This window comes from Paramisgurnus dabryanus, chromosome 20, assembly GCF_030506205.2.
Source record: "Paramisgurnus dabryanus chromosome 20, PD_genome_1.1, whole genome shotgun sequence".
NCBI classification, from domain to species: domain Eukaryota; kingdom Metazoa; phylum Chordata; class Actinopteri; order Cypriniformes; family Cobitidae; genus Paramisgurnus; species Paramisgurnus dabryanus.
In genome coordinates this window covers 19,723,452-19,747,340 of record NC_133356.1, presented here as the reverse complement: position 1 = coordinate 19,747,340, position 23,889 = coordinate 19,723,452, and the positions used below count along the sequence as shown (strand labels likewise).

Below are 23,889 nucleotides of genomic sequence, written 5' to 3'. Positions count from 1 at the left end.
GTGTTTGTGCATGCACATGCTGCTGTATACATTAGTTTATATAGGTATGCTTGTATTGGCATGATTTAAAAATAGCATTTGCCTGCTCAGTGGGCTGAGCTGGGCTCTAAAGGCAATTACTGTTTAATTTTCCCACTGTCACATGTAGTTTTTCTTTCCTTGGGCTGCCCTGTTTGGAGAAGGCTGCAGGCATATTGATTGAGAATATGAATAAAATAAGACTCAGCAACATTAACATTTGGGACGAGCAGGCTGGGAATATTTGGCAGTGCAGACTAAAGTTGTACAATATTTCTGTACTTTACAATTTCTGGGACCATTATAGCAGCTCTCTTCTCAGTTTTTGTAGTTATTATAGGGGCTATAAATGGGTTAATAGCCCCAGGTGACACCTCAAGAGCTAAGCTCATGCAGTCACATCCCATTTCTAGCCCATCAGTCAATCCCTATAGAATTGTGGCATTGCACTTCTTGTACTTCAGTGCTTTCTATTTCTTAACCATCAGTGGCTTAAATCCCTATTGTATACAGGGCTTTTAAAGGGGCAATAGCATACATTGTTTACCTTAAGTCCAATTTCATTAGGGTAAAGTTAGTTACTGTTAGACTCCTACTTAAATGCCCTCTTTACTACAGCGCTCTGGTGCACTTAACAGTGAGCTCTGGGTTTGCTGTTCAGTCCAATATAATTTTAACTGTCCCATCTTTCAATAAAACCTCTATGCAAAGCCGGCGTTACATTGTCACAGGGTTACAAACAATTCATTGTGAAATGTTTCACAAACTGTTACGATCAGATAGAAATGATGAGGGAATGTACAATAAGGTTGTATTTGTTAACATTAGTTTGTTTGTACATTAGCTAACAATGAACAATACAGCTGAAGCATTTATTGCTATTAGTTTATGTTAACTTTAGCATTTACTAATAATTTTTTAGATCAAAATATGTAACTGTTATATTAAATTATATGGGTCCATTGAATGCTTCAATCTGATTGGCTGATGAATGTTTTGAGGTGTGCAATAATTTTCTGGGAAACGCACGGTGAATGTAGTTCCAGGCAGCTCTCTTGACCACATTACAGTTCCATATCACTTCGCATAGTTAACTGTAAAAACGGACTAACAAAAACAACATGACAGACGATTTTCAGAGGCAATGACAGGGCTGTTTAGAGACACGCAGGGGTAGCCTCGTTCACACAATCTCTCTCTCTCTCTCTCGCCCTCTCTCTCGCATTCTCTCTCTTTCTTTATTTCTCTCTCTGGGTTCTCTCGCTCTAGCTCTCTTTTCTAATAACTTCATTAATAACTGCATTAGAATGCTATCAATGGCTCAAGCCTTCATTGCCAGCTTTAAAATTACGTTTTGGAACAAGCAAAAGAGCCGTTGGATGAGACGCGGAAGAAATATTCCTACTCACAATAGCGATTTAACTCTTTCACCGCCAGCGTTTTAAAAAAAAGTTGCCAGCCAGCGCCAGCGTTTTTCATGATTTTCACAAAAGTTTAATGTCTTACAGAAAATGTTCTTCTTCAAATATATAAGCATACAATATACCAAATGAAAGAACATACCCTCTGCTTTCAAAAAAAAAAAAAAAAAAAACGTTTCATCCTACCTTCAGTAGTTCTTTTGTAATCAGCATTTGAATATGGGTAGGTTTTTGCAAAAACACCACATTTTGAGCAAAAAGCAGAGATAATTCAATTTTTGTGACAGACTTTTCATAGAGATCCCATTCAGAGCGATCTTTAAAACAGACACGGACATGCAGCAGCTTGCCATAGGGCAATACTTCCGGGTTTAAAAAGTTGCGGAAGGGCGCCACCTAGTAGATGATAGCGGTATTGCGGAAAGACGGAAAAACTCGTCATTGGCGGGGAAGCGTTTTCTCTTGATTGACGAGATATCTCGTCAATGGCGGGGAAAGAGTTAAGTACAAAAAATGGACAAATCCCTTTAAATATATCATGTGAGCGATGTCTTAAGGTGTGGTAACCGTAGTATAAGCGGAATAATTAACTCCGGGCTGTTGAATTATTGAAAAATAATGCACACCCGTTGTGGCCACATCACCACCTCGGGTATGCATTATTTTCTAATAATTCAACCGCCCATCATCAATTACTTAATGCGCAATGAACTGACATAAGCAACTGTATTGGAATTAACTAACATAAAAAACATGCTGAAAACCTATAAGGGCGGTTTCCCAGACAGGGTTTAGATTAATCCAAGACTACTAGGCCCTAGTTATATTAGGACATTTAAGTAGTTTATACAAACCAACCTTACAAAAACAATTCTGATGTGCATCTTGAGACAAAACAATAGCCCTGATATATGCTAAGATATGTCAGTACAAGGTGTTTTAAATTTTAGGAAAAGCTCTGTCTGGGAAACTGCCCCATATTGTTCACTGTTAGTTCATGTTAGCTAATACAAACTTATTTTTAAGTGTGACCAAAACATTTTATAAGACATTTATTTTATAAATGTTTTTGTACCCCTTGAAGTAAAGGTTAAGTAAAACCCCTGAATAATGTATTTAAGTTCAAAAGTTGCAAATTTTGGCTTAAATCTGACCTTAAACTGTGGTGTGCCTTAAACAGAATGAGACAGACACCCGGTAACATACTTCCAGAGGACAGATAGATATGAATAGAGAGAGCATGGCATTTGAAGTAGTGGTTGAAAGGGGCGGGAGGTCTCCCTCACCACACATAGTGCTGGTGTAATGGCCCATAACTCTGAGTTCTGAGAAGTTTCTTCTCTGCTGAGTATAAAGCATGTTGGGTAGAGGGTCTGTCGTTATTCAGCCCATTAGTCAGAACTGGAGGGAGGATAGGGAAAACTGGAGGCATAGAAGAAAGAGAGAGAGGAAGAAAAAACTTGAGGCATAGAAAGAAAGAAAGCGAGAAAAAAACCAAGCGAGTGTCAAAAAAATGCAAAAACACAACACAGCCCTCTGTGGGGAAACCACATGGCCGCAAGTGAAGAGCAGGAGAGACTAGTTCAGCTTTTGTATAGAAACAAGGCACACAAATGTACATGTTTTTTTTTTTTTATTTATCAACATGCACTCCACCAGAGAAAGCAGTAGTGTGTGTGTGTGTGGGGGGGGGGGGTGCATGGGAATTATCACGTATTTTTGTGACCTTGTGGGGACATTTTGAGGTCCCCATGAGGAAACAAGCTTATAAATCAAACAGAATGATTTTTATTGAAAATGTGAAGTAGCAGAAAGTTTTTTGTGATGGTTCTGGTTAGGGTTTGGGAAAAGGGAATAGAATATACAGTTTGTATAGTATAAAAACCATACGTCTATATGGAAACCAGTGTGTGTATCTGTGTGTGCTTTGCATTGCTGTCTACACTGTCTGAAAAAAATGGCCCAAAAAAACCAATCTGTCACCTTGAGTAACCATATGTACATTTGAGGTATTCATATGCGCTCTTGGGTACTAGTATGTACTTCTGAGGTACCAACTTTAGGTGCAAAGGTTTACTTTTCGATAGGTTACTGCCTCAGCTAGGGACAATTTTTTTAAACATGTTTTTTCCAGAAAGTCTATTTTAATATTTTTAATGTAAATTACGTAAGAAATAATTGACAACGCGTCGTTGAATTAGAAAAAAAAATGCACACCCAAGGTGGTAATCGCGGAGAGCCGTCACATTGCGGGTGAGCATTCTTTTGAAATAATTCAAAAGACCGGAGTCAATTATTCCACTTATATCACCGTTATCACAGACCTTGCTCTGGTGGTTATTTAAAGACATTTGACAGGTTAGGTGTGCATTTTACAGAAAAATAATCAACACCCATGGAACATTTCTTAACCAATCTAAATCAAGCCTTCAACAGCCCATGGTATAAAGCAACAGTATTTAAAACTGATCATTCATTCTGTCAATCTGTATCCTGCTTTACTCTTGTTCCATCTCACTGCGGTCTCAATAAGTAACTTAATTAAATAATTCCCACTCAATTCAATATTTCATGTATGTACATATATTTATTCATACAGAAAGTAGCCATATACTGAGTGGTATAATGTGCAGTTATATCATAATTATCCTGATTATAAAACACTTTAAGGGTCATTGGAGTGGGTAAGGTGGTGTGGTCAGGTTTCTTTATGTATTCAGAGATGAAATCTACTGCTTGGCATGCCTTCCGACTTATTATCCAGTAAAACTTCCCCACCACAGAGAAAATCACTAAACTATCCTTTAACCGGGGTCCATCCATTAAAATTAATTAAAATGGCCGTGACCATTAATGTAATTACGTTTTGATGTTAATCTTTCCTTTTTATGCCTTTTCATTTTACCTACTGTCACCCACTCACTTTTATTAACCCAAATCTCATTCGCTGTGTTTTGCACCCCCATGTCTCTTTTAATCTGAAACGCAGTTAGAGTCGGCAATACAAACGCGTGTTGCTCCATTGTATGACTTCATTCCCCTGGGATCATGAGGCGGCCCCCGTGCATCTCTTCCACGTACTTTGAATGTTGCGCTCCGCTGTTTCTATGTAGGTCAGGCTAAGCGTTGTCTCCACGTGTTATAATCTTTGTTCTCCCCAGCTAAATCTCACGCGTGTTTGTGTGAACGTGATGGTATGCTTTATCTTCTGCTCTCGAGGATGCTAATGGGTGGCCATGAAACTTTAAATACCCTTGACTGATTCAATAATTTAATAATGATCCCTCGGCAGATGCCTCCTACGCACGGCCCATTTGTTTTCTCATTCCGGAGGTGAGGAGAAAGAGTGGCCATTTGGACAGGATTTGGTCTCTACAATGCTTAAGTAGTTAATGCTGATGAAGTAGGACATTTAGGGAAGAGAAGTTGCTTTAAACATGCTGTGACTGTTTTTATGCAGCTGCTGTGAACACTTTCCAGTGTTAATGTCTTTCTAATGCATTAAGAAATCATTAAATAGAGAGAAAAGTTGGGGCTTTTGGTTCGAACACAATCCCCTGTTGATCAGGAGCTTTAATAACGGGCAGCAGGTGTCAGACTCAATGCCAGTCCGTTTCACTTAACTTCACAGCACTTTTTAAAAAGGCAAGTGCCTTTCAGTATTATCCGAACATTTTACTTTTTTATTTTATTTGTTTGTTCAGTTATTTATTCGTTTGTCCATTCAAGTGTAGCAGCGGGATAGTAATCCAATTTCGCAATTTAGCATCTTTTTGGTGTTCCATTGTAACTTCTTATCCCATACATTGATATATGATCTCATTTGACGAGCGTAAATGTCCTCGCACCGCTTTTAAGCGGTTTAATGTCCTGCTTTATGAGCACATGCATGTGCATGTGTTAGTGTGGGTGGATTGTGTCATGCAAGCCCTCCCTTATGGAAGTAAATCTGTGCCGTTGGGTTTTGAATTCTAATTCTTAGCACTGAATTTTTTTACATCAAATTTTTAACACCGAATTTTATTTTGCATCTAAATCAGACTTTGAATTTTAAAAGCCATCGAATATCTAGCACTGTTTTTTTTGCCTATGACATTTTTTTAAATGTTTTAAAAAAATTCAGTGTAAAAAAAATTCAATGTCTAAAAAAATTCAATGAAAAAAAATTCAATGTGTTTTAAAAGATTCAGTGTAAAAACATTCAATGTTTCAAAAGATTTGGTGTAAAAAATTCAATGTCTCAAAAAATTCAGTGCAAAATAATTCAACGTCTCAAAAAATTCAGTGTAAAAATATTCAGAGTCAACATCCGGGGAAGCAAGGAGAAGCAATCGATCCCTGTATCAAATCATTCAACATCCAGCCAATCATTTACGCTCCATTGGTCACGTGACACCGAAACGGGAAGTGGGTGAAGTTTACCCACCCAGCAAAATCTGGTTGAAAAGACGTCGAAACGACGACTTCTCCAGACGTCTTAATGACGTGAAATTCTGGTTGAAAAGTGAAAGGTGAAAAGACGTGTTTTTCATGTCGTTGAAAAGACGTCTATAAATCGACGTCTAGAAAAAGGCTAAATTTGGTTGAAAAGTGAAAGGCTTAAAGACGTCTTTTCATGGTCGTTGAAAAGACGTCTAGAAATCGACGTCTAGAAAAAGGCTAAATTTGGTTGAAAAGTGAAAGGCTAAAAGACGTCTTTTCATGGTCGTTGAAAAGACGTCTATAAATGGGCTAAATTTCTATATTATTTCCTATGTCTTTCCAAGGGTTTAACCTCGTTTCAAGAATGTATTATATAATATTAATTTTACTATTATTATTATTAGGCTAATAATAATCTCATAATAGGACAGCTAACAAAAAGGTAATACGAATTTATATGTCAATCACACATATGACATGAATATTTCATTAATTGGTTTATTGTTTTTTCAGCCATAATATATCCCTCACCTGTCATGGTTAAGATTCTTACCTTCATGATCAGTTATCCTTGTTGTCCCACTTTTTGACTGCATTTCTGACACAGAAAGCCTTTTGTGTTATGCTATTTATACCAGAAACTGCCTTTCACATGCATATGATCTGAGATAGCCATACATACATGGAGTTTTTTTAAAATTCAAATTACTATCACAAATTCAGATATCACAAATACAAAATACTGTGTGGAAAAATTTATTTAAATACAAATACGTGGGAAAAATGTGGGCATACTGCGGGAAAATTGTGGGACTACTGGGCATTCTATGGGCAAACTGTGAGCACATATCTGTGTCTTAAAACCCATAAAAGCTGTTAATTTCTTAAAGTACAAAATAAGCTTGGCTGAATAATTAATTAGTCTTGTTGAAAGTAGCAGTAACAAAAAAAGACAAACAAAAAATGTTTAATATACATTTCTTTTACCCCTGGGTAGGGATGTGACCGAAGCCGAATACGTTATTCGGAAGGGCACGGATAATAGCTTCAAAACGAACAACGAATTCATCCGAATAACAGCGAAAATATTCGGTCAGACATAATCACATGTTTACTGGAACAGCTCTAAATTATAAATTATAATTTGTGTGTGAAGTGAATGAGTGCAATCTATAAAATGACATTTTCGGCGCAACCCTTATTTAGAAACGCGAGCTGTTTTGGAATTAGTTTAAAATCTTAAAAACGCCGCTAATATCAAACTTCTTTTAAGCCAACTGTAAAAAAAAAAATTCCATTTTATTTAATTAGGACAGAAAACCTTGATAAAATGCTGCACTCCGATAATAAAATATTCGTTAATAACTCTGTATCTCTGTGGCACCGGTAGATGATATTTTAATTACTTCTAGTCAAAGCAAGCTTTATTGTCAATCTAGGTGAATATAAAATAAATAAGTAAATAGATAAAAATATGAAAATTTAACATTTTAAAAGCAAAATTTAAACTGAAGAATACTATGACATGAATTGCAATAAAAATAAAGATAAAGTAAGCAAATAACAACTGAAACATTTGAATGAAATATTTCTAATTACATTATTGTTTTATATCATGTTGCTGGTTTTGAAATAAGTCAAAACTGATTTTTAATAGAGCATACTGTTATTTAAAAATTTAAACAAATATCTGATTATTTATTTATTTAGATGAAGATTAGAAAGTTTTTTTTAAACAATTCGTTATTCGCGCAAACGCTATATGGACATAGATAAAAATGAGCTCAGCAAGTTTGTTCTAATGCTTATTATGCTTTCGTAAATTCTTATCAAAACAGTTGTTTTTGAACTATTCTGTGCATATACTGCGCCACTTGCGTGTCCTGCGTTGCATTTCGGATCTGTCAGTCAGCGCGAGTTTGAAATCAGTTCCCGAACTTTATCTCCCTTAATAACTCTTTAAGCATCAAGCAAGTCCTGCATTTTATTTTCAAATTCTTGCATGTTTTTAAACTGAAACCAAGATGTCAGACATGGATATATGAGTAGTATTTGGTTATATTTCACTCTTTTAGAAAACTTACAAATAACGATCATTTTAGATGTTTAATTACTATATTTAAATCGCTAGACTAGGGATTAATGTAGGCTACTTATTTTTTTCTGAAAACATCGCACTTATTTAGAAAGAATGGGTCTCATGGAACTGTGCTGACAGGCACAATAAACATTTAAAGGTGATCTACCCTACAGTTTTGTCAACGTGCTTTCAAGTTTGTTATTTTAATGCTACAATACAATGATGCATAGCACAAGCTGTATGAGGCTTTAAAAATGAGTTGTTTGCTTTCCATGAGTATTACTTACGAGAATCAAGTTATTTGTCTTTTTGATTAAAATTTTGTATTATTATTTTGAACAAATATTTACAGTTATTTAAGTTATAATTATAATAAAAAGCAAAAATGCATTTAAAATGCCATTTTAATGTAATATGAGTTGTCAACCCACCCACTTCCGGTTTAATCCGAATACAAATACAGATACAAATAATTTTGAGACTGTTACAGATACAAATGCTGACTCCGCTGCACACCCCTACCCCTGGGTATAAAAATGTTAAAGGGGTACTTCACCCAAAAATGAAAATTATGTCATCATTTACACACTCTCATGTTGTTACAAACCCGCATAAATTTCTTTGTTCTGATAAACAGGAAGGCAGATATTGTGAGAAATGTTTGTAACCAAACTGTTTGTGTAAATGACAGAATTTTCCTTTTTTGGGTCAACTACCCTTTTAAGAAAATGTAGGAAATTTAGCTTGTGGATTGAATATTAAATTACTTTTATGTAACCACATAAAACCACTTATTACTAAACAGAAAAAGCAGGTCCAAGAACAATATGTCTCCTCATGGGCACCAGTTGATATTTTCTTGTCCGATTCTTTCTTCATCCTGCTCTCGGTCACTCCAGGTGTGTTGTCCTGGTAACTTTATGGTTACAGCATCTAAGTGAGAACATAAAAAAAATTTAATGTTAACATTAAAAACAGGGGTTGTCTTAACAAAAAGTAAAGCATGATCAATCCAATTAGGTACACTAATATTAAAAGGAATTCATATTTTATTTTACCTTTGTTATTTAGTCCCAATTATGTATTGCTATACTCCATTTAAATATTTAAAGCAATGCTTTAGACAGATTTTAAAATTACCCCGTGATGTACTCACACTCAGTAACTCGACATACACATGTTCAGACTAACACATTTGGAGTTATTTTAGCTTAATATGGGAAAAAACATGGATCAGGGTACATTTTCCCAAAGAAGTGCAGCCTTTAAAGAAGTAATCCACACCGCTCCAAGGGGTTAATAAAGTTCTTCTGTTGGTAATCGATGCTATATAGTAAGAAAAGATAATGTTTTAAACTTTATAAACTATAATAACTAGTTTGCGGTAAACATTTGAATATGGATTACCTCTGTGAAGGATGAATGCACTTTATTGAGGTCTAAAGTCAGAAGTTGTTCCCTAATTGATGTTTTCTACCATTATAAAGCTTGGAAGCGCAAGTAAAAAAGGGGCTATTTTCACTTGGTATTAAGATGTGCTGTTGTCGATCGGATCACAAGTGGACGATGCTAAAGACGAGTAAATGATGTTCAAAACATCTTGAGGTTGTCCACTTTTGACCACATTCAGAGGTAGTTGAAAACACTTTTAATCGGATTGCTCATGTAGTGTAAGCGTGCATGTGGTAGAATGTGTTCCAACACACACAAGAGAATATCACAGAAATATCAAAGAAAGCTTTTACATATAAATGTACAAAACACTGTGCCGCATGTTTACTTACAAGCAGCGGACTCTGGCATAATATTAGCTGCGTCCATTTAAATCCCGTCATTACTTCTGCTCATGTTTAAATGACAGCAGAAGGAATCGCCCACAGTCTCCACAGACCATCCCCTAAAAGTATTCAGAACAGAAGAGGTTGAAAGGGGACAAAACTGACGGATTTAAATACCAGGTGTAACAGAATGTGTCCTTCTCATCCGCTTATGATCCGATCGACAAAAAAAAAAACCACATCTTAAAGACACACTATGCAGTTATTTTACCTTAATGTAACAACTTCAAAGTTATTTCGGTGGTAAACAAAGTCATAGTAGGGCGAATCATCCTCCTGTTGAAGCTCGGGGAGGACGCCGCTACCAAAACCAGCAATGCAAGCTTGAGAGAACCGCCCCTGACAAATCTCGCGAGAATCACGACTTGCTTTACGGCAACGACGTCACACGCGTTAGGCTTGTTCGACTTTGTGTAGCGCTACAAGAACCGACCGCTGGATGACGTCAAAGTACCACGAGAATGATCCGAGACGGCACTTTGACGTCATCCGGCTGTCGGTTCTTGCAGCGCCGCATAAAGTTGATCAAGCCTATGACAACAACTGCACGCGCGAATTTGAGACGTGAGGCTAAACAATTTGAAAGTTAAGAAAGCGCGTTCGGAAGAGAGTTGGAAAAGATAATCTGACCGCGTTAGTAACCGGACAAGAGTCCCACTCGGTCAGGTTTTTACTCGTTGGCGTGAGCTTAAAGACAGCACTGGATGGGATGCTGATTTGGCGATCTTGTTGATGGACTAGTAAGTAAATCTCTTATTTGTAAACTTGTTTGCGGTCTATGTTGTATGTTGTTGCGCTTGCTTGTAGTATGTCATGCGATTATCATGACAACAGTTGTCAATATCTCACATAATTATCAGGACATAAATAAGCCTAGAGGTTGTAAATAGTGTGAACATGCACAATTTGCAAACTATTATGATAGATAGCAATAATCATGTATAGTGACATTATAGCGAACAATGTTATGAAATAATGCAACGTACACAATTAACTTTGTCATGGCATTTTGTAATGTTTACTTGTGATTTAGCTGCAATCATGTAAAAACGTTACAAGCTAGCAAACGCGGTACTTTATTATTATATGCACTCTACACTTGGAATAAACTTCTTATTATCCTATAACCATCATCTGTAGTAGACTATGCAGTAGCCTAATATTTGTATGAAATTGTGAAACATTACCTGGTCATTACCTTTGGAGTACTAGAGTGGAAAATTACGACAGTTGCAAGTATTCTTCAGCGACTCTAGGGGTCGCTTTTTGACAAAAACGCCGAAATGCATAGAGCGGCTTTAATACCAAGTTTAAACAGCCCCAAAAACATAATCACTTCACCAAAGTGTGTCATTCTGCTTATAAAAAAAATGTGCATGCAGTGAGCAAAGACGTTTCTCATGATGATGACGACTCACCTTTATGGATTCAGTCTTGCATAAGCCATGTGACACGGAACAGGAATTTGCAGAAATACTGATAGGAAAGGAAAGAAACTGAAGTTAGTTTTAAGTTGGACTACTGTTCCCATATTTATCAAGCTTCTGAAAGTGCCATTTTTGTCTTAAGTACTAAGAATTCATGAAATATACTCCTACTTTCAATCTTAAGTAAAAAAGCAAGTTGTCAAATTTCTTAAAGCTAAGAATCACTCTTAGGGGCCAATCACACCAAACGCATTTATAGCAGTTGCAGGCGCCTTTTTTAATTATATTCTATGAGCAGGGAGTATTTGCGCACTGTTTATGCGAGCCGGAACGCCTTGTCACCAGCCGCAGCACATGCTTTTGAAGGAGCGCTGAGAGTGGAAAAGCAGCCGACGTCATTCGCATCTTTCTATTGTCCAATCGAATGGGGGGAGAGACGGGACTTACGGTGTGGTGAGGGAAGTTTACAGTTGCTTTGAAGAACCGGACTCCACTCGCTCACTCTCCTACGTGTTTGTGCACCTCTCACCCTCAAACAAGGTCAGAGAAAGCGTCCTCTTTATAAAGTTTCTGCTAATATGACAGTTTATAGCTAAATAATATCACGCTTCAATATTTGATTGACAAGACAGCTGACTCGTTGGTTGCTAGCAATATGAAAAGTCGCGTCACACTGCTCTTTTTTAAAAAGCGTTTGGTGTGATTATTTGAGAAAAATAAAACTGAATTCGGGACAAAAATTTAATGGATTTCATAGGGTCCTGCTAGATGCCGCTCCTCCATGACTTTAAAGAATGATTCTACAGCCCTAGAAATATGACATCAAACACGGAACAGGAAAGGAGATTCCTGTGGCAGACACCCTCTCCAGAAAGACCATAGCAACAAAACATGACAATCTCATCAAAGATATGGACATGTAGATTCACTTAATTATAAAAACTTACCAGTCAGTGACACAAAGCTCCAACAGATCCGTACCGAGGCAGTTTTCAGCAGTTCAGATAGATGATCTTGGATGGATGGCCTGCAAAGAGGAGACAATTTCCCACATACATTATTGACTTTTAAGACAAACTTTCATTGACCAGTGAAGATAAGAAAATAGTCATATCTGACCTGAGATATGCGCACACGCTGCGAAGTCTAAGCTAAGAGCACGAAATGTTATTCTGGCTAGAAATGTGTAAGCAGATAGAACACATGATCGAAAGATGGAGTACTTGCCTGGTTCAACAATTCAAATACCAAGGAACCCATGATTCCTAATGAAATACCAATCAGACAGTGGCAGGTATTAGCTTCCAGTGCCACTGTCATCAGCAAGCTTAGTCACTTTCGCGAGACATGGCATACCAGTGAAATTAAAAGGTCCACAATATCAACACAAAGAGTTTGAAGACTTTGCAAAAACATTAAGTTTCACACACATTGGCCCACATGACTGATCCCTATCTCATTTTGGTAGAGTACAGGAACACACCTGTTGACAACCTCTTCATGTCTCCAGCCCAGCTCCTCATGAGTCGCAGACTGTGATCTATACTGCCAACCACAAACCAGCAGCTCCTACCTGAGATTGTCAGTTTCACAGAGACATGCTACAATGGAGTAAACAGCAGCATCAGAAAAAGTATTATTATCGTAGTTATACGCGCAAGTTTGGTGGTACAAAATTAAACGTAGCGCTTTTCTAAGCAGATTTAAAAGAGGAACTATATTTTATGGGGGAATAGCACTTTTGGGAGTACTTTGACTCGGCGCAGTAACACCCTCCCTCTCCCATTATGAGAGAGAGAAGGGGAGCAGATTTTTCAGGCGAGTCGAAGTACTCCCAAAAGTGCTATTCCGCCATAAAATATAGTTCCTCTTTTAAATCCGCTTAGAAAAGCGCTACGTTTTATTTTGTGCCACCAAACTGGCTCGTATAACTACTCGTCTTAAATAGGAAAACCGTTGATGTGTTTGGTCACTTCTAACTTTATCTCTGTTTGGTACCATTGAATGAATGAGGCTAAGCTAAATGCCATCGAAGTGTCGCAGCGCGCCCCAGCGATTACGTGCACGCACACAGATAATAGAGGGATGTATCAACTCTTCTTAGTTAAGGTAATAACATAGTTTAATATGGAAAATGGATAGACTATTCCTTTAAGTATTCATACCACTTTCATTCAAAGTGTTATTTCTTTCAAACGAATGGCGATGTAATATTCACGTCAGTACTAAAAGCTCAATTTGTACTTACTCTAAGTCTGCTTATTTACACTACAAAAAATGAAGAACAAGACAGAAGCAATAATAAGAGAAGTGCTTAGGATACCATAGTTCATATCTACACTGTACTAGTTTTTCTTACCCCATAACAAGTATGTTTACTGCTGTAACTGTAGATGTTTTACTGGCTCCTAAAGGATTATCTTATAGTTGTCTTTGCTTTATATATCTCTATGCTTTTATTGCTATAAAAAAGAAAGCAGACATATAGCCAGTGTCACTGTTTGATTTGTATGAATGAGCTGTGTTTTGACCTCGAGCAAACTGTACATAAAGTCAAAGTGAGATATGACTATTTAATTAGTTATAACTATTTGATTTATCATTGCATTGAAGAGACCAACATGCTATTTCACTTTTGAGCACTTGACTTGTCTGATTATGGTGGCTGTGAAAATATGAACAAAGTAATACTTACTCTTTAGCCAACAGAAAACATCAAGACACACCAAGAAAAGGATCTGAAAGAAGTAACAATAAATATACAACAGTTATTTATTCAGAATGGCCTTTAACATTTTAAAGTAGAGTAGTTAATGTAATTTTGATAGGGAGCTGAACAAAGCACACATACATTGCAATACATGGAGTAAACTTGCGATATAATTTGTTTAATACACTTAAGAAAAAACGTTTCACAACACGTTTTTATAAAAGATATAAAACACATATCCACTAACGTTAACTGTTAGCTCACAGCTGTGCCACGGGCTCAATCAGGCTAGCCGTAAACTGAAAAAAGCCCACACTACAATACTTGGAGTAAACTTGTATTATAATTAACTAAACAATTTAAAATACATTTAAAAACAAGCATAACACGATTATATAGAAGATATAAAGACAAATAAAAGATGTCCATTAGCTCACACCTGCGCGACGAGCTCAGTCAAGCTGACAGCGCTCGAGCTAACATTACTAACAAACGATAAACATTCAAATTGATCATTTATTGGTCGTATCGACATATACTGACAACTGAATTAACATCCCTGTGAACTAATTTCAATAAAGTAACAACGAATTTAAGGAAACTTACCCCAGAATCGACCACAAAACAGTAACACTTGTCTGAGGAGAAAATCGGTAAATCAATCCCCAACGCGCGCCTCCGGTTGAATAATCACGTGATCACAAAGCATGAGATGGTCGCGCGCCTCTGCCAATAATATCATATTAAAAGAAAATAAAGATATTTATTGAAAGATGAAAACGAAGTGCTTCTATCAGGACCAAAATGACCTGTTTAGAGCACATTTAACATATTTATTTAATTAAAATAAACAGAAATATTATGTTTCATTATCGTTCAATGTGCTCAGTATTTATTGTTTCTACGTATACATTCATGCATATTTTTTCAGGATTATTATTGAATGGAGACACGTTGAAAAGTGGTCCGAAAAAGACGTCTAATTTTAGGCTAAATTTGGACTGAATTAGACGGACCAAACAAAGACCAGTTTTCAACGTCTTTTTTTGGACTAAATGAAGGTCATGACGGGCCGACGTGATTTAGCCCAAAAAACAACGTCTAAATGACGTCTTGTGCTGGGTGGGTAGGCAAAGGGTTTATTTGCATTAACATACGAACACATTTTTCACATCTGGCAGATCGTATCATCAGTTTATCAGGACACAGTCCGTTTACATTTATCAACATCAAAGTGGCTTCTGTATCTGGATGTGTGATCGATCCCGTGGGGGGAGACGCGCTGGATGAATAGCTGTCAATCACAATGGCTACAACTGGCTTTAACCATATGATTTAGGGTTGTCGCGGTAACCGCACTCCCGTATTGTACAGTTCTACTGAGAAGCAAACAGCAGAGAATAACTAGCAACCCTAATAACCGTGATTCACCTTTTTAGCTTTATATTTTAAGCTTTAAAGGTTTTATCTTTGCTTATTAATATTTGCAGCGTCCGCACCGCGTACTTTACCTGAACTCGACTTTCACCCACATGCTTTTTACCAACAAAATTAATGTGAAACATGAGGATGACAATCTCGACTTCACTGTTTTAGTCTGCCTTAATAACGTGCTTTAGGCTCTGTCTGAACTTATACGTTTTTGTTCTGTAGCCTACTTTGTTCACTCACATATTTCTATATCAACAATAAACTGTTGTTACCTTTGTTTCCTGATAAGTTTAATATGATTTAAATAAAAGAGCTAACAATTTCCTAAATTTCCTGTTCATGTCTCCCTCTAGTCTAGTGTGTAAGAAGTGAAGTAATGTAATTTACAAACACATTTAGGTATAAGAAACTTACTTTGCATAAAACCAACACTGAGCAAATGTATTTGTTATATCTGACCCGAGTCGAACTTTTTAATTCTCCCCATTAGGAATCTGTGTCCGCAGATATATAGTCACTGCATCGCGTGTGTTTGTGAGTAGATGTCTGTAGATGTCTTTTTAATAGCCTATTTAATATGTAAAACTTGAATTTGAAATAAAACTTTCTGCGGAGAAGTTAATGAGATCTCTATCGTCTCTCTTGCTACATGACGCGACAATTATTTATTATTTCAAGTCCGTTTACAAGATAAATATATATATATATATATATATATATATATATATATATATATATATATATATATATATATATATATATATATATATATACATTGTGTTGTTAAACTGATGAAATTATCTTGCTATATACGCTACATTCATTATGAGAAGCCTTTTCTTTTTACTCTTACACAGTAGACAGTAATATATGTATATTATTATAAAACTATGGTTGTGACAGCACATTATCCATTATCTGTTGGTTCATGTTGGTCCAGTTTAATTCATGGTAATCCTTTAATAAAATGTATAATATAGTTATAAAATATTTTATTGTTTTGTAATATTCACAGCGCACATTCTCTCGGATCATTTTAAAACATTTTAAATCATTCAGCAAAATTCCGTATAGATTTTGCAAAAGAAATCCAAATAACTCCTTACACAGCTTGTACAGCTGTACTCTTGCAGCAATTAAAGCAGTTCAGTTTTGTTTTAAATGGCAAAATAGTTATATTTCTTTTTTATTTACATTTTAGAGCATTTTTGTTTGTTAAAGTGTTTTATGATAACCAAGTGTTAGCGGCCGACAGCAAGTTGACGACATGTTTGATGAATTGATCCTCTCAAATCAACACTTCACTTGCCTATAATAACAACTATATAAAATAAATATTTTCAGCACATCACAATGTTAGTTTAAACGTTTATTATCAACACACACTATTTTTAAAAAGCGAAGGCAGGTTGCTCTGCTGCTCGCAGTTGCAACGGGTGCAGAAATAAAAAATTAAAAAGGGCTATACAAAACGAAACTAAATAAACATGAAACAGAGCAGAATAAACATGCATGCTACCTTATCTTACAACTTCGCTTTTGCATATACATTTTTTTTAATGTAAGGACTTACCACAGAACATGGCTATTCATGTATCCATCCAACAGTTAAACTAAGAAAAAAGTCGATCCATACACAAACAAGAAATAAAGACACAGCCTTCTTACACGAAATTAATACAGGGAGAAGTCTTTAATAGATTATGTCTTGGATGCTGTCTGCATAGATTATATACAGTATCCAAGGTTTTAATCTAGTACTCCATTTATAATTTTTCCTGGTGCGCTGAAGGTCCTGCTGTTTAAATACGCTGTTAAAACAGCTGCATTGTAAATGTGTGGCTGTGCGTAGCGGACTCATGCGGTAGGTTAAACGTCTTCCAATGTTTGTTTTGCAATCATAAATGTCTGTCAAAAGATTATTTTAATTAAATTGAAAACTATAAAAAGATGGAGAAGTCTAAATAAGCCCGAGGTCCGGCCCGCGTATCTGCTGTGATGTTAAAATTGGCCCGAAACCCGACCCGAAGGGCGTAAACAGGTCGGGCCCCGTCGGGCTCGGGCTGAAATGCAGGGCTCTAAATGAGATAGAAACTGCTGACTGACCAGCGCAACATTCACATAATGGCCCTTGATATGTCGCCATGGAAACTCAAACATTAAAACGATCCATTAAATTCTGCTACTAAATATTAAATCTCTACATTAATAGTTGGAACATATTAAACATATGCCTGAATAACTTAAAAATACAAGCAGTGTTAAAATGCTTTTGTATATCGATTTATTTCAAGATACTTTCAAGCTTATATTGCTCCACAAATATGAATAGAATAGACAGGATTTAAATTGAATTTCTTTATCTTACTTTTGCGAGTTTGTCCATGGTTTATATTGTTGTAGTTTTATATTGATTAAACAAATGATTGGTTTGCTTATTTTAAATAAATCTAAGGATCTTTAGATGTATAAGGCAGGTAAAATATTTTCCATTTATTCGTTTTTGTTAAACCTTCTCCTTTATATAAGTGAGTCATTTTAGTAATTTATTGTTGTTCTGTTATAATAAAATAATAATAAACAAACACTAAGCAGTCGTAGTAATGGAAAATTATGTCTTTCATTTATTTGTGTTAGAACGCATACCATCCATCGAATTTGTTTTATTAATAAACAAGCTGTTTTAGCGAGTTTGTCTGAACTTGTTGTACTATTTTATTGGTTTTAAGTTTTTCGTTCATAATAATAATAAAGAAACATTTTAAAAAACTATTTTAATTCAAGAAATTTAAATATTTAATAATCTGACTTTAAAAGCAAAAGTGATCTACAGATGAACGTCTTTGCTAAATATAGGCTATTTCCTATAAAAATATGCGGTTTGTTTAGTTCAGAAGGTGAAAAAATCCTTACCTGTATTTCCCTAATAATAAAAATACAACACATCTATGTAAGAACGTAAGTCTCCGTGTTATTTTTACATTATGGTTTTAAAAAACAATTTGAAAAATTAGATTAGAAGCGCATGAATCCGCAATTACACTTGCTTTGAAGGCAGCTTATTTTTCCAGAGAAAGATATGGTAACATTTCTTCAGAAGAATTGCTGAAACCTATTAATTTACTGATGTTTTTATTAGTACTCCAGCTGTTTTATCGGCCTTTGAGATGGGACGCGGCAGTCAAGTTCATGCTGAAAACGGGGTGAATTCCAAATGGCGTTTTAGCGCCCTTGAAGGGCACTTCAGGAAGGGGATGTCACACAGTCGATCCAAATAAAGAGAAACTGATGTGCGTTTTTCATTGCTCTATTCGCCAAGTCTATTTGAATTGACCACACCATGAGACAATTGTGCAACTTTCTCTAGAGTTTATACATCAAGTGTTCTGATCTTCGAAGGGAATATGGCATAGGGATAGTAGGCTATGCTATTGGAATACGCCCTTTATCTTTTCGTGAGCGGCAGTCGCGTAGGCTTTAACCAATCATTGAACAGATTTTTAACAACAAATCATACAACATTTTACTGACCCTAAAGTGTTAAAAAGATTGCGGGAAAATGTTTTGGAATTTCTTTTAATTCAAACATTAAAAATCTCATACATATAAACTAAGAACACAGGGCTTTGAATGTGATGGCGCTTTAGGCAAATCATTAAACAAAATACACAGAAGAATTTTCGTTGTGTTTTATTTATCCATCTTGATGTGTGGCGCAAGAACGGATAACATTCCGATCACAAACGCAGCCGAGGACGGATCTCACTCAATCCAGCCATGGAATCTGCATTTACAGGTCAACGTCACACAAAACACCGCTAACTATCATTAATCTTCTCCCTGACAGCTGTCAAAAATAAAGGAGGTTAGGTAATGGAGCGCATTTTAACACTCCTGGTCGTATTTTTAAGTTATTCAGGCATATGTTTAATATGTTCCAACTATTAATGTAGAGATTTAATTTAATATTTAGTAGCAGAATTTAATGGATCGTTTTAATGTTTGAGTTTCCATGGCGACATATCCATGGGTCATTATGTGAATGTTGGTCAGTCAGCAGTTTCTATCTCATTTAACACGTTTTAGGTTAAACACGTACTAACCATAATAAAATTGACCAAATACATTTGCTCAGTGTTGGTTTTATGCAAAGTAAGTTTCTTATACCTAAATGTGTTTGTAAATTACATTACTTCACTTCTTACACACTAGACTAGAGGGAGACATGAACAGGAAATTTAGGAAATTGTTAGCTCTTTTATTTAAATCATATTAAACTTATCAGGAAACAAAGGTAACAACAGTTTATTGTTGATATAGAAATATGCGAGTGAACAAAGTAGGCTACAGAACAAAAACGTATAAGTTCAGACAGAGCCTAAAGCACGTTATTAAGGCAGACTAAAACAGTGAAGTCGAGATTGTCATCCTCATGTTGATAAAACCTTTAAAGCTTAAAATATAAAGCTAAAAAGGTGAATCACGGTTATTAGGGTTGCTAGTTATTCTCTGCTGTTTGCTTCTCAGTAGAACTGTACAATACGGGAGTGCGGTTACCGCGACAACCCTAAATCATATGGTTAAAGCCAGTTGTAGCCATTGTGATTGACAGCTATTCATCCAGCGCGTCTCCCCCCACGGGATCGATCACACATCCAGATACAGAAGCCACTTTGATGTTGATAAATGTAAACGGACTGTGTCCTGATAAACTGATGATACGATCTGCCAGATGTGAAAAATGTGTTCGTATGTTAATGCAAATAAACCCTTTGCCTAAACTTCACCCACTTCCCGTTTCGGTGTCACGTGACCAATGGAGCGTAAATGATTGGCTGGATGTTGAATGATTTGATACAGGGATCGATTGCTTCTCCTTGCTTCCCCGGATGTTGACTCTGAATATTTTTACACTGAATTTTTTGAGACGTTGAATTATTTTGCACTGAATTTTTTGAGACATTGAATTTTTTACACCAAATCTTTTGAAACATTGAATGTTTTTACACTGAATCTTTTAAAACACATTGAATTTTTTTTCATTGAATTTTTTTAGACATTGAATTTTTTTTACACTGAATTTTTTTAAAACATTTAAAAAAATGTCATAGGCAAAAAAACAGTGCTAGATATTCGATGGCTTTTAAAATTCAAAGTCTGATTTAGATGCAAAATAAAATTCGGTGTTAAAAATTTGATGTAAAAAAATTCAGTGCTAAGAATTAGAATTCAAAACCCAACGGCACAGATTTACTTCCATACTCCCTTCTTCTCATCTGTCAGTGTACTCTCCGTTCAGCAGATGGCTGCGGTCCAGTCTTCCCTCCTTTCCACCGGGATGGACGGCCTGCAGCTACTGCTTTTAATTAATGATGTGTGAGCCTGAGCTACCTGCTCTGTCTCCTGCTGGTTCCCAGATAAAAGTATTCAACTTCTTAGAAATGGAAATGCAGTACAGCAGTTTTTCTGAACTCTTTCATCTCAGCCTTCCCTAAAACCCTAAAAACCCAATTTAACCGGCAGCACCTTGCAAATCTGTAATGATGTCATCGCTCTTAATGTTGGGTGAAAACAGAAGTTGAAGTGATCTGAAGTTATTTTACCCTGAATCCTTTACAGTCATTGAAAGTCTGATACAGTAAGTATTGTCTTTATCTCTAGTCAGTGGCGGCCACAGCAGAGAAAAAGCGGCTATGTAATAGAAAGCAGCGTGGAGCACTGTCACCTCACACTGATCTTAGACACACACTTCACTTCCTTTTAGTCCATTACAAGAACTACAAACACACGTGCCTGTGATTTTTATATATAGACTCTAAAAATGTTTGAAAAAAGTGACATTTAAACTCTTGATCTCATGCTAAAAACAAAATATATTTCTCTGGACTGCCAAACTGTCAGTAAGACATCTGTCGGAGCTAGTGGGCAGTGCTCCGTCATGTGGCGTAAATGCGCATTTGGTGACCCGAAGTTGATTTCTGGCTCAAGGTCTTTCCATCCTGTACTTTCCTGTCATCTCCTTTCATACTACACATCTGTCCTATATATATACTTATATACCTAAAAAGTTATCCGTCTGATTGTTTCAGTTCATGCCTGTTCTTTTTCCTGGAGCTGATTTCTCTGAAAAAAGACAGCTTAGGAATCAAACATTGTGTACTGTCTGACCCATCTGTGAAAATAACTGTCTTTTCTGAGGTGTGCTACTTCAGCGGGCGTCAGTATTGATGGAATCAAGCTGAAAGGAGACTCAGGTTTAGTGGCATTGATTTTGTCTGGTTGTACTATCACCCGTAGCTCTGCTTCACTTTTCTACTCTGCATGAGCTTCTGCAGACAAACGCTGCTTTTATCTTCAGCTCTGTTTTAAAAAGAGCAGCTTCAACCTTCTTTTTTTGCATATTCAAGCATTTTTTCTTTTGCGTTTGACCTTGCATTTGAATGTCGTCTTATCTTAACCCATCATATTTATCTGTGTTTTGTGCTGGCTTTGTGTATTTGTTGTTTTGTGACTGCATATTCACTCACTTTGCATGTACAGTACTGTGCAAAAGTCTTAGGCCACCACCACCACTAGACTTGTTGTTTTGGAAGTTTTAATGTCCATCCATATTTATTTTTCAATCTATTTTATTAAGATACAAACAGAAAAATAAATTCGAAACATAATGTCTTCTTCAGGCATCAGTCATTATTTAGTGTGACCTCTCTTGGCACTAAACACATCTTGAGCTTTTTGAGGAGACTGAAGTCCTGAAGTCATTTGGTTAGAATGAGACATTAGGATTTAATTTCATATAGGTTAAGGACATCCTGCAGTTGCCTGCTATTGCTCAAGTGGAAAGGAAGTTTACCCTAAATACTTGACATGTCAGCAGGTTGTACTTTTATACTTTTTTTATTACTTCATACAAGTTTCTTGTATTTTCTGGTTCTATTCTAATAAAGGACCTGAGAAATAATTACTATAACCTTACAAAAACAACAAATTCAATCATAGCATGGAGGCCTAAGACTTTTGCACAGTACTGTTTGTTTATACAATGCATGTAAAAAAACAATTATGAATAAAAATCTCTCAACTATATCTCACAAAAGTTTTAAATCTGTATTTGGGACTGTACACTTAACATCATAGTTCCAAGTGTTAACAATTTCGTAGTCTTTCTCATCTTTCTCCCCGTTGCCTCCCTCTCTCCCTCTCTTTATTCCTTTTCCTCCATCACTTTCTTCATCTCCGTCTTAGCTTCTTGTGTTGAGTAGAGCTGCTGATTGGTATGCTAAACATACAGCACTGCAGATTTGAGAGTCTGTCGCTGGATGAGGAAACGGAGGCCCGCAATTTGATTGACAGGGTGAGTGGTAATAAATGATGCTGGCACTGGCTGCCGAATGAACGCTGTAAATACAGAGTGAGAAACATGCACAGGATCATGGTGTAAGGAATGTGTTAGAGCAGACAGATGGGGGCTCATATGGGAGTATGTGCATTAATGCACGTTTACAGGATTTAGTGCAAAAAAAAAGGTAACAGTACAGGAACATTGGAAGTATGCAGTTAGGCAAGGTCAGAGTCTCATGAGACATTAAAATACACATGCATTAATGCAAGTGTGCAGTATTTGTTTTGGCTCACACATGGGTTATGCTGTGGGGAATTTAATATTAGAAGCTTGTTAGCTACAAACTGACCAGAGTAGTGTTTTACTGTTATGCATGTGATTGCTAGTATGCTGGTTGCTAGTCATCTAGTCATGCGACTTTAGGGCTATTTACATTCTAAAAAGCATCTGACAGGACAAAAAGTTGTGTAGTGCAAGTTTAGTCCTCAACATTTTGATCTATGAAGAAAGACTTTACACTCTTAAAATCTTGGGTTATTTTCAACCCAGAATTGGGTCTTAAAGGAATGAACCCAGAAAATGTTTATATTTGACCGAACAATGGCCTTTTTGACTCAACACTGGGTTAAAAATATCCCAGCATTTTATTACTAACATATCTGCTAAAAGTAAATTTGTCAACTTTTAAGAAAGTACTATCAAATAAAGTACATTGCTATAAATCAGATGGATTATTGAGATGCATTGGTATTATATTGGAAACACTAAGGGGTTTTTACAGTACAGTATGTGTACGATTTTGACCACGTTGCATGTTTTATACTGGGCGCGGACCAAATGTGAGAAAGCTTTATAGATTAATCTCCTCCCTGTTGCTAAACTTAAGGAGTGGAGCCCATCTCACGTCGATGTAATTAGACAGTGGATGTTAAGCATCATTTGAAGGGTTTAAAGTACCTTACAAACAGCATAAGTGTGTGTTCATTTGCCTGGGGAGAATGCATATGTCTCTTCTGTATGGCAGCCCTCCAAATCTTCGCTCTAGTGTCAACAATTATGAGCTTTTAAACAGGACAGCATCACCTCAGGTCTGTGTCTGCTTAAAGGTGCATTGAATGTATAGAATTGCCTGCCATTGGTTCTGCTTTTATTCACCATAACTATGGATGCTTTGAACTTTTCCATATCAAAGTACTGATA

At 36.3% G+C, this 23,889-nt stretch overlaps 1 protein-coding gene and 1 long non-coding RNA gene across 3 annotated transcripts in view; one reads left to right on the top strand and one right to left on the bottom strand.

The window, feature by feature from the left end:
- The window catches only part of nrg3a (neuregulin 3a), a 354,166-nt gene that overhangs the window by 34,322 nt on the left and 295,955 nt on the right, over nt 1-23,889 (top strand). The window lies entirely within an intron of this gene.
- LOC135787151 (uncharacterized) lies at nt 8,015-14,599 on the bottom strand. The gene is made up of 6 exons (XR_010547037.2): nt 14,523-14,599; nt 13,902-13,944; nt 12,154-12,233; nt 11,198-11,255; nt 9,726-9,838; nt 8,015-8,874 (listed from the first exon to the last, which is right to left on the bottom strand). It is a non-coding gene; the product is annotated as an uncharacterized lncRNA (long non-coding RNA).